The following is a 9,273-nucleotide window of genomic DNA, read 5'->3' as shown; positions in this document are numbered from 1 at the left end:
ACTGAATCACAAACTTGCAAAATTAGCCCCACATGCAATATGTGAGGCCAGTCCCAGATCTTCAGCCCTGTCACACCTGAACGGGCTGTGCCAAAGGGTCTCCAAGCTCGCGCTCTGTGCGCCATTACGCATCAAACCTCCCTAGCCACAGCAGCGGTAGCTTAATGTGTGCTGTTGTAAACGAAAAAAAATAATACACTTTTTTTTTTTTTTTAAATAATACAATTACATACTACAAATTGTCAACATGTAACTCAAACATGAAGCATAAAACTTGTTACCGTCCTAATAGCCTGCAACTGCATAAACATTGGCCCAGTGGCTACAAACAGACATTGGCAATAAACTAAGACCAGAAATCTTATTTTTGAATGTAGCCAGGATAGATTTTTGAACGCTATCTATTAGGCAAACGACACTCAAAGTTCTGCAGGCTCAAAGTGGTTGGACAAATTACTGAGCATGATGACCTCGTGTGCGTGAATGTCATATGCATGTGATGGTCCGAGTGGTTTGTACTCCAACCATTTATTGTCATTTCCACATTTACTGAACACATAAATCCTGGTATTCAGCATTGTTGCCATGGCAAAAATCTCCACTCCAGTGCCCCAGGTTGCAAAGCGGATCATTTTACTGGAGTTGATGTGCTGAATGACGCTGGGGCATACGCTGTTGAACAAGTTGGTATTTTCCATCATGAATGATACGATTCTTGCTCTAAGTATAGCATGCTTTTCCTGAGTCCCAGTTAGAATCCGACTGAAGGTGCGAAACAGACAGTGACCGTCGGGAGTGATGTGGCAGGTTCTCTGGCCCTGGTTCCCTGGGATGGCGCTCACACCCGTGCCGTGCGCTTTTCCGTTTGAGCTGTGAAAATCCAGGTTCAGGTGAGTTGAGTGACATCTCTGCCAGTCCTCACCAACAGGCGTGACTGTGATGGATTCCGTCACAAGATCTTGTGTGACCTCTCCTTCGGACAACCTTGTGCGTTTTGGAGATGGTGGCGATGAAGAGCGCGTTTGGTGTTTCTAATCCGGTGAAGAGAGCGCCTCGTTGTATCTGGTGAGGTTACAGGAATTTACCTGCTTTTTTAACACTTTATGTGAATCCGATACTCGGTAGGTGTTTTTGCCACACACTTCTGCCACAGTGTACGGACCTGTACGTCGCTCTGTAAAATCCCCTCCTTTTCTGTCTTCCCTTACAAGGTTTTTAAGCAGCACCCTGTCACCAATACTGAAAGTTTGCCTTTGGTGTCTCTTATCGTATTGTTTCTTCTGGGAGCACTGCGCTGTTGCGATGTTGGTGGCAACCTTTGCCATCATCTTGTCTCGTATAGCCACCATATGCTCTATTTTGTCTGGTAGGCCTATATCCAAACACTCCTGATCTGTCAATTTGCTGGTCATCTGTATGGGAAGTACAGCTCGTCTGTTGTATAGCACTTGAAAAGGCGTCATTTTGGCAGATGCGTGTTTGGAGGTTCTATACGCAAACAACACCGCGGGCAAACATTCTGCCCAGTTGCTACGGTCGTTTAGAGACTTAATGAATCCGTCTTTGATTGTACGATTCTGGCGTTCAACGAGACCATTAGCCTGCGGGTGGTACGCACTGGTGATGTGTTGTTCAGTTCCAGTCATCTTGTGAAGTTCGGTTGACACTCGGTTGACAAACTCTCTACCTTGATCATTTATCTGTGTTTTGACACAACCATGACGACAGATGATATCCTCGAACAGGAATCTGGTAATCGCTGGTGTGCTCTGTCCGACAGGTAGATATCTCTGCAACATTTATTTTAAATTCATCCTTTACGCTCGCCCTGATGAGTGTTTCCTCGTGTTAGTGCTGCTGTGGGGCCTTCACGGGGGCGCGTCATGGCGCAGCGCTGTAGCATGGCAGTATTGGGTGTGCGGTTCCCCGATGGTCCTGTTGATGAGCGTGTTCCCTGGTACAGCGCACGAAAGGTGGCGCTAACTGGTATGTTTTCAACTCTAGCGGCGGGTAGCAAAGGCCACCACTGTATGTAACTGTTAATAATATGCATTCCTGTTTAAGTAGCACCAGCACTGCCCATCGCTGTCTTGTCTCCCCTCTACATGTGTGTGATTTGGGTCTGTCCAGCGGTTGGCGGGGACTTGTTGGAGGACTTACCCTAAATGTGAAACCTGTATCTCATGGACTAAACATCTGTGCTAAAGGTTTTAAATCCAGCATACTTATGAAATGAAAGAAAAACATTTTGTAACAAATAAATCCTACTTAACCAATGGAACTTATCTGTGTGTCTTAAAGCTAAGGTTAAAAACCTCGCTCTGCTACATTAACATCACACATGAGATGAAGTATTCATTATATCTGTAGTGACCTGACTGACCGGGACATGCACAGGCAGGTGTGTAAACTGTGTGGTCAGTCGATCATGCTGGTCAGGAAGTTCTATATGTGTTCTGTAGATGTCAAAGTGACTGTTTAAAGCTTTTTGTTCCTCTGTAAACTGCACAGCTCACAGTTGCATCAATGACTCTATGAGGCGGCTGTTAAAGATGCCCAGACAGATGTTTGCTGACTGTGGAGCTCACTCTTGTCCTGCTGCACTTCCTCATTGTTATTTTAAATGTATGTGTAGACTGAGCGACTCTCAGAATGCCATTATACGGACTCTGGTGTGTCCTGAGATCAGCTCAAGGAGATTTGCCTCAAAAATGTGGAATCATTGGCGCTTGTGTCTTTATGTGAGTGGCAGTGAGAGAATTGCTAATAACTTGTTTTGTTGCTGCTATTATCTACAGTATTTTAAAGGATCTATATCCTGCTATTTTAGCCATTCCAAAGTTAAGTATAGGCATTTATATGAATGATTGTACCTCTACCATTATGGAGCACTCATTTTTGTGATAAATATAAGTGTTTTCTGGAGGTATTTTTCAAACCCGGAAGACACAACGCTTCGATTCAGTTAACTCCGCCCCCTCTCTCCGCACATACTTTACCGTAATATAAATTAACAACAATAAGTGAAGTCACTTCACAATGCAGTTATACGGAGTTGACATCTACAACACAGCTTCATAAATGGCTAACACACAAGCTAATATGCTAACACACGTTTGGACGTTTGGACTGACTCACCACTCTGGTCCATCGCTGTTTACATTATGGGACTCGCGTTGGTTATAAAAGTGAATCCACTTTGATTCAGGTGAAGGTTCACAAACATCCATCAGAGACAGTCACGGAAAAACAACCAGAATAAGTTGCAAAGAGCTCCATCTTCAGCTGCAGCGCAAACATGACTGATCTGTTCAGATGCTCAGGTTTGTTTTGGCCTCAGCTGACCTGGAAGCACCTCGGGCACATCCTTTTTGTCTTTATTTTTGTCTTTATTTTTGTCTTTTTTTTCTCTCTTTGTTTCTCTCTTACGACAGAAATAATGTAAAAGCTGTTTTACAAATTAGAATCAGGCTGTAAGCATAGAATTAAGACATTACATTACAGACGTCGAGCACTTCCGTTCCGCTGTTATGACACAACTGAACTCAGAGAGCAGGATTCAGGAGGATTACTGAGAGCTGCGTGAATGAAGCCACAAACCACTCTGGGGGTGTTTTTGATAAGGAAATAGCATAACAACATGGCTAAAAGCTCTAAAAAGTCGATTTTGCATGATATAGGACCTTTAATCTTTTTCTTGATCATGTGTTCTCACTTGTGTCCTTAATAAAGATTGAATGAATGAATGAAAAGCACGTCTGGACAAAGCCAGGTTAAAACATTTCTAGTTTTCTTCATCTTCATGTTTGTTTCATTTCACTCCACACTTAATGAATCCTCCCGTCGTCCCTCTGGGGGAGATACAAGTGTTAAAGGGTGATTCGTCTTTCGTCGCCCCCTGGTGTCTCTGCCCAGAAAACCACAACTGCAGCTTCACCACCAATACACACTAATGGAAACATGTAGAAGAAGCTAACAGGCTAACGGGCAAAGCTAACTGTGGGCTAGCGCCACTTTAAACAGTATTTACAGCCAAGTCTGAGTGAAACAAATGATCTTTATTGTGTAACTGGATGAACAATATCCCTCTGTCCCTTTGTCTGTTCTGTCAGTGTAGGATTTACTCTCACGGACAATTAATGAGTAAAAAACACAACATGTGCGACACCTGCAGTGGCGCTTACGGCCTCTAGGGGCAGGAGTTACTTAGTTCTGCTTGAGATGTGAGATATTGGATTTGAACAAACATGAATATGATGGTTCTGTATTTTAAATATTGTAAATAACTGAATATAAAATACAAAAAAACATCTGTAAATTCTGTAAATACTGTAAAGAAAGAAGAAAAAGGTGCTCGGTTCAGGCGGGGGTTAAGAGGTTAAAAACTCTCTCATGTTTGGATTTGCATCAGACTGAGGTCACGGACTGGACTGACTATTTATGTTTAAGATCAGCTGCTTTTTTTGTTACAACTAACACACAAAAAGTACAAGTAATTATTATCATTATCAATAACAAAACACGCTATCAAGCTTTTTAAATTTAGAGAAAAATGTTTAGGATTCTTCTAAAGCTCATGTGCCACTTTCATAGTATCATTAGAGCTTCTTCTTCAAGCTGTAACCTGTGTTCTGAATGTCCACAAGGGGGTGCCACAGGGTTCGATATCAGGACCCCTCCTGTTCACCATGTATATTAATGAACTGGGACAATAATTAGCATTTTCACACTGATTATACTGTTTTGGTTTGAACTTTTCTAAAGCTTTCATGGTCCAGCTCACACGTCTGAAACTCAGCGCTGGAAAGAAGGTTCCTCAAAGTTCCCCTTAGTGTCACTCATGAGGATGTTCTGCTTGACGAGTCCAAGACTTTCAAGCCCCATGAAGTGTGAAGAAACTTAAACTCAAATTAAACTTTTTCGGTAACACTTTACATTACGGGCCGGTAAGTCCTTGGTACTTACACTGGTACTTACAGTGGTACTTCTAGGTACTTATTGTGGTTCTTACACTGGTGCTTACAGCGGTGCTTATGGTGGTAATTACAGTGGTAATTCTAGATACTTATTGTGGTACTTAAAGGATACTATAGTGAGAATTACAAGGTATGTACTTCTAAATACAGTGGAAACTCTTAGTAATGAAGGTTGTACTTCTTGTTTTCTCTATTGCTGATTTATGTTGTTTTATTGTCACACAATCCTAGAAATGACTTCTGTTTGTAGAAGTATCACATTTACTACCTATGAATTGCTGCTGTAGTATCTTTGAATTACCAATAAGTACCACAGATGTATCACTGAAACTACTAGAAATCATTTAAAGTATCAAAGTACATAGAAGTACAACCTTCATTACTAAGAGCATTACCACTGTATCTCTTAGTAATGAGAGATACTGTGGTAACTCTGTGTCTCCCTAACCCTAATCCTAACCCCTAACCCTAATGACTAGTAATTATCACTTTTACTACCTCAATAAATATCTAGAATTATCACTGTAAATAGTAGTACTAACCACTTACCACTGTAGTTACACTGTAAGTACCACTGACTTACCGGCCCGTAATGTAAAGTGTTACCACTTTTTCTATCGATATAAATTAAATTAATTTTCTTGTGAGGCAAAAAAGCGCCTTCTCACTGCATCATGTGTATCTATTTGAGACGATGGAGACGCCTCTGCTGAACGTCTCCATCAGACTGACACAGGTTCATCACAACTGTAGAGCCCTGACCCGTCAGTGTGAACTGTTCTCCAGTGGGACGGTCTTTTGGGTCTCTAGGAAACCTTTCTAATGCCATGCTTGGTTTACTGCAGGGGGAGGAAAGTTTGCCAAAACACCAGGGGCCGAACCTCAACATTGTAGCCGAAAGTAAAGAACTTTTTTCTGCAAATACCAATGTTTTACATCAGTGGTTCTTGGTGGGACCCAACATTTCCCCAGGATGACGATCCGCACCCCAAACAAAACTCTCATTTATCATATATCGTATAAAATATTGTATTTTCCACACAAGTTTTTTCAGTTATGATCATGGCAACTTAATAACAAACATTTTAACAAACTCTGTAAGTGTTCCCATGCAGTTTCAGGAAAACATTCACATAGGAATAATATATTTAGTAAAAGTTCCCTTTAGACTCGCGACCCACTGAAAGTTGTCCCGCAACCCACTTTTGGGTCCAGAATCCCTGTTTTACATGATATAATATGACCAGTTGGGATGTTCTGTCAGGACATTTTTAACCTCTTACCACCCGCCTAAACCAAATGCATTCTGTCCTCTTTGGCCATTATATAGGTCTGTGTAACACCTCATTTGAAAGCTAAGACCCACAAAACTGATATTTTTCCTCACTTGCTGTGTTGTGTCACCTTTTTTTGTGTGTTATTATTTTTGTCACATTTTTGTGGAGTTTTTGTCACATTTTTGTTGAGTTTTTGTCACATTTTTGTTGAGTTTTTGTCATTTTTTTGTTGAGTTTTTGTCATTTTTTTGTTGAATTTTCGTCATTTTTTTGTTGAATTTTTGTCACATTTTTGTTGAGTTTTTGTCATTTTTTTGTTGAATTTTTGTCATTTTTTTGTTGAGTTTTTGTCATTTTTGTTTTTTTAGTTTCTGTCACATTTTTGTTGAGTTTTTGTCACATTTTGTTGCGTTTACATCCTTGTTTTCTTCTCATTTTTGTGGCTGTTTTGGTGCTTTTTTCCCAAGAACCTTTTTGATTGGGGTAAAGCCAAACTGGAGAAAATGTGACCCGTTCAGGTGGGAGTTAAGAGGTTAAAATACAGACACTATTTCTCACACCTTTAGAGCACTTTAACAGGTATTGGATCTCTTATTTGTATAATAATATTTCTCAAAATCATCTTGGGGGCCAGAGGTTCTGTGCTGGAGGGCCGGATTTGGCCCCCGGGCCTGACGTTCCCCACCCCTGGTCTAACTGCCTCCACATCTGTAACCTAATCACCCGGAGGAGAGTCGACTTGTTTGCTGCTCACTGTTCCATTTGGAAAAGACACGTTAGTTCACTCGGCTCCTTCTACGTGGAACATGTTCCTAAGAGACAAATAACTGGACTTATTCCTTTAACCCCTTAACTCCCACCTGAACCGAGCACATTTTCTCCAGCTTTACCCCAATCCAAAAGCTTCTGGAAAAAAGCTGTGAAAATAGCAACAAAACTGAGCCGAAAACAATGACGGAAATGTGATAAAAAAGTGAGAAAATATTGACAAAAAAAGTGACGAAAAATTGTTGAAAAAGTGGCAAAAATGTCACAAAAATTGACAAAAAAATTATTTAAAAAATGACGAAAAAAATGACAAAAATGTGACAAATAAATTACACAAATTTGACCAAAAAATGACAAAAAGAAAGACAAAAAAATGACAAAAATGTGACAAAAAATGACAAAAAAATGACAAAAAAGTTACAAAAATGAGTTGAATACCCAACAAAAAAATGATGGAAAAAAAATCTGATGACGTGAGGAAAAAGATCAATTTAGTTTTGTAGATCTTAGCTTTCAAATGAGGTGTTACACTGGCCTACAGGATTTGGGTAAAGCTGAACTGGAGAAAATGCTCTCGGTTCAGGCGGGATTTAAGAGGTTAAACTCTTTTAAGTCCAGATCGAGACACTTGGAACGACCTCTTTGTTCATAATGTGTCATTTTATTAGAGATTTGAAGGTGTAACTGTGTCTTTTGTCGACCAGGAGGTTTATAACGGTGGTCAAAGCTCCTGGAGGTTCACAGTTTATTATCTGTAACAGGTCAGACCCCTCCCTCTGAAATACGTGTATAATATAAGCCCCGCCCTGTGTCCCGCAGGTGGTGCGTCCCCTCACCGTTGGCTTTGTCCTGTCCCGTGGCGAGGCGGTGGGGCCGGCGCTCGGTGCGCGGGGGTTAGCGAGGTTAGCGGCTGGAGCGACCTCAGCACTTTAACATAAAAGGAAAAACGCTGCCCCAGCCGCTCCATTCAGCCGCAGGATTAGGCTCACACAGACTATAGGCCGGCCCGGGGTGGCGCTCAGGGCAGCGTTATGTAAACCACGGCCACGGGACTGTGGACACGCTCATATGGACACGGGTCATGACTGCACTGGGCAGTATAGGCACATGGGACAGGTGGTCTTTGCTTTATTCTAACACATGGTAAAATAGCACCGCATCAGAAATATTTTATACGAGACACACTTGGCTTGACTTAGGTTTTCCTCTGTGTTTTATTTTTAAATTACGTTAACATGTGGACAGGAAGTGGTCTTTACCCTACAGTGGCCAACAGGAAGTGAGCACATGGTGGGCACAGGAGCTTCTTACAATTACCACCTTTAACGTGTGCTCCTCCCCTTCGAAAAACTGGCAAAATATTCTGTGGACTGATGAACCCAAGTGGAATAGTTTGGGAGGAACACACAACGTCATGTGTGGAGGAAAAATGGAACAGCACCAACATCAAACCCCTCTCCTCCCTGTGAGGTGGAGCAGGAGCATCATGTGGGGCTGGGCAACGTGATCATTAACGAAATGTATTCAAGAAAGACCTGAGACATTCACAACAGTGAGGAATAAGTAAGTGAACCCTTGGATTGAATATCTGGCTGACCTTCTTTTTCATTCAAACCTTTATACAGTATATCCATCCATCCATGTTCTTCCTCTTTATCCGGGGCCGGGTCGCGGGGGCAGCGTCTCACCAGAGATGCCCAAACTTCCCGATCCACACACACCTCCTCCAGCTGTTCTGACCCCGAGGCGACACCAGGCCAGCTCGGAGACATAGTCCCACCAGCGTGTCCTGGGTCTTCCACGAGGCCTTGTCCCACTAGGACATGCCTGGAACACCTCCCGCGGGAGGCGACCAGGAGGCATCCGGAACAGATGCCCGAGCCACCTCAGCTGCTCCTTTCGACGTGAAGGAGCAGCGACTCTACTCCGAGCTCCTCCTCTTGAAGGGTGCGCCCAGACACCCTGCGAAGGAAACCCATTTCGGCCGCTTGTATTCGCGATCTTTACCCAAATCTCATGACCATAGGTGAGGGTGGGGACGTAGATCGATCGGTAAATCTTGAGCTTTGCCCCGACTCAGCTCCCTCTTCACCACGACAGACCGATACAGCGACCGCATCACTGCTGACGCCGCACCGATCCGTCTGTCCATCTCACGCTCCATCCGTCCCTCACTCGTGAACAAGACCACGGGATACTTGAACTCCTCCACCTGAGGACTCCCCACCGACCTGAAAGGGGGAAGCACCTTT

This window comes from Gobius niger (assembly GCF_951799975.1).
Source record: "Gobius niger genome assembly, chromosome: 2".
NCBI lineage: Eukaryota > Metazoa > Chordata > Actinopteri > Gobiiformes > Gobiidae > Gobius > Gobius niger.
This window is presented reverse-complemented; position numbering follows the sequence as displayed.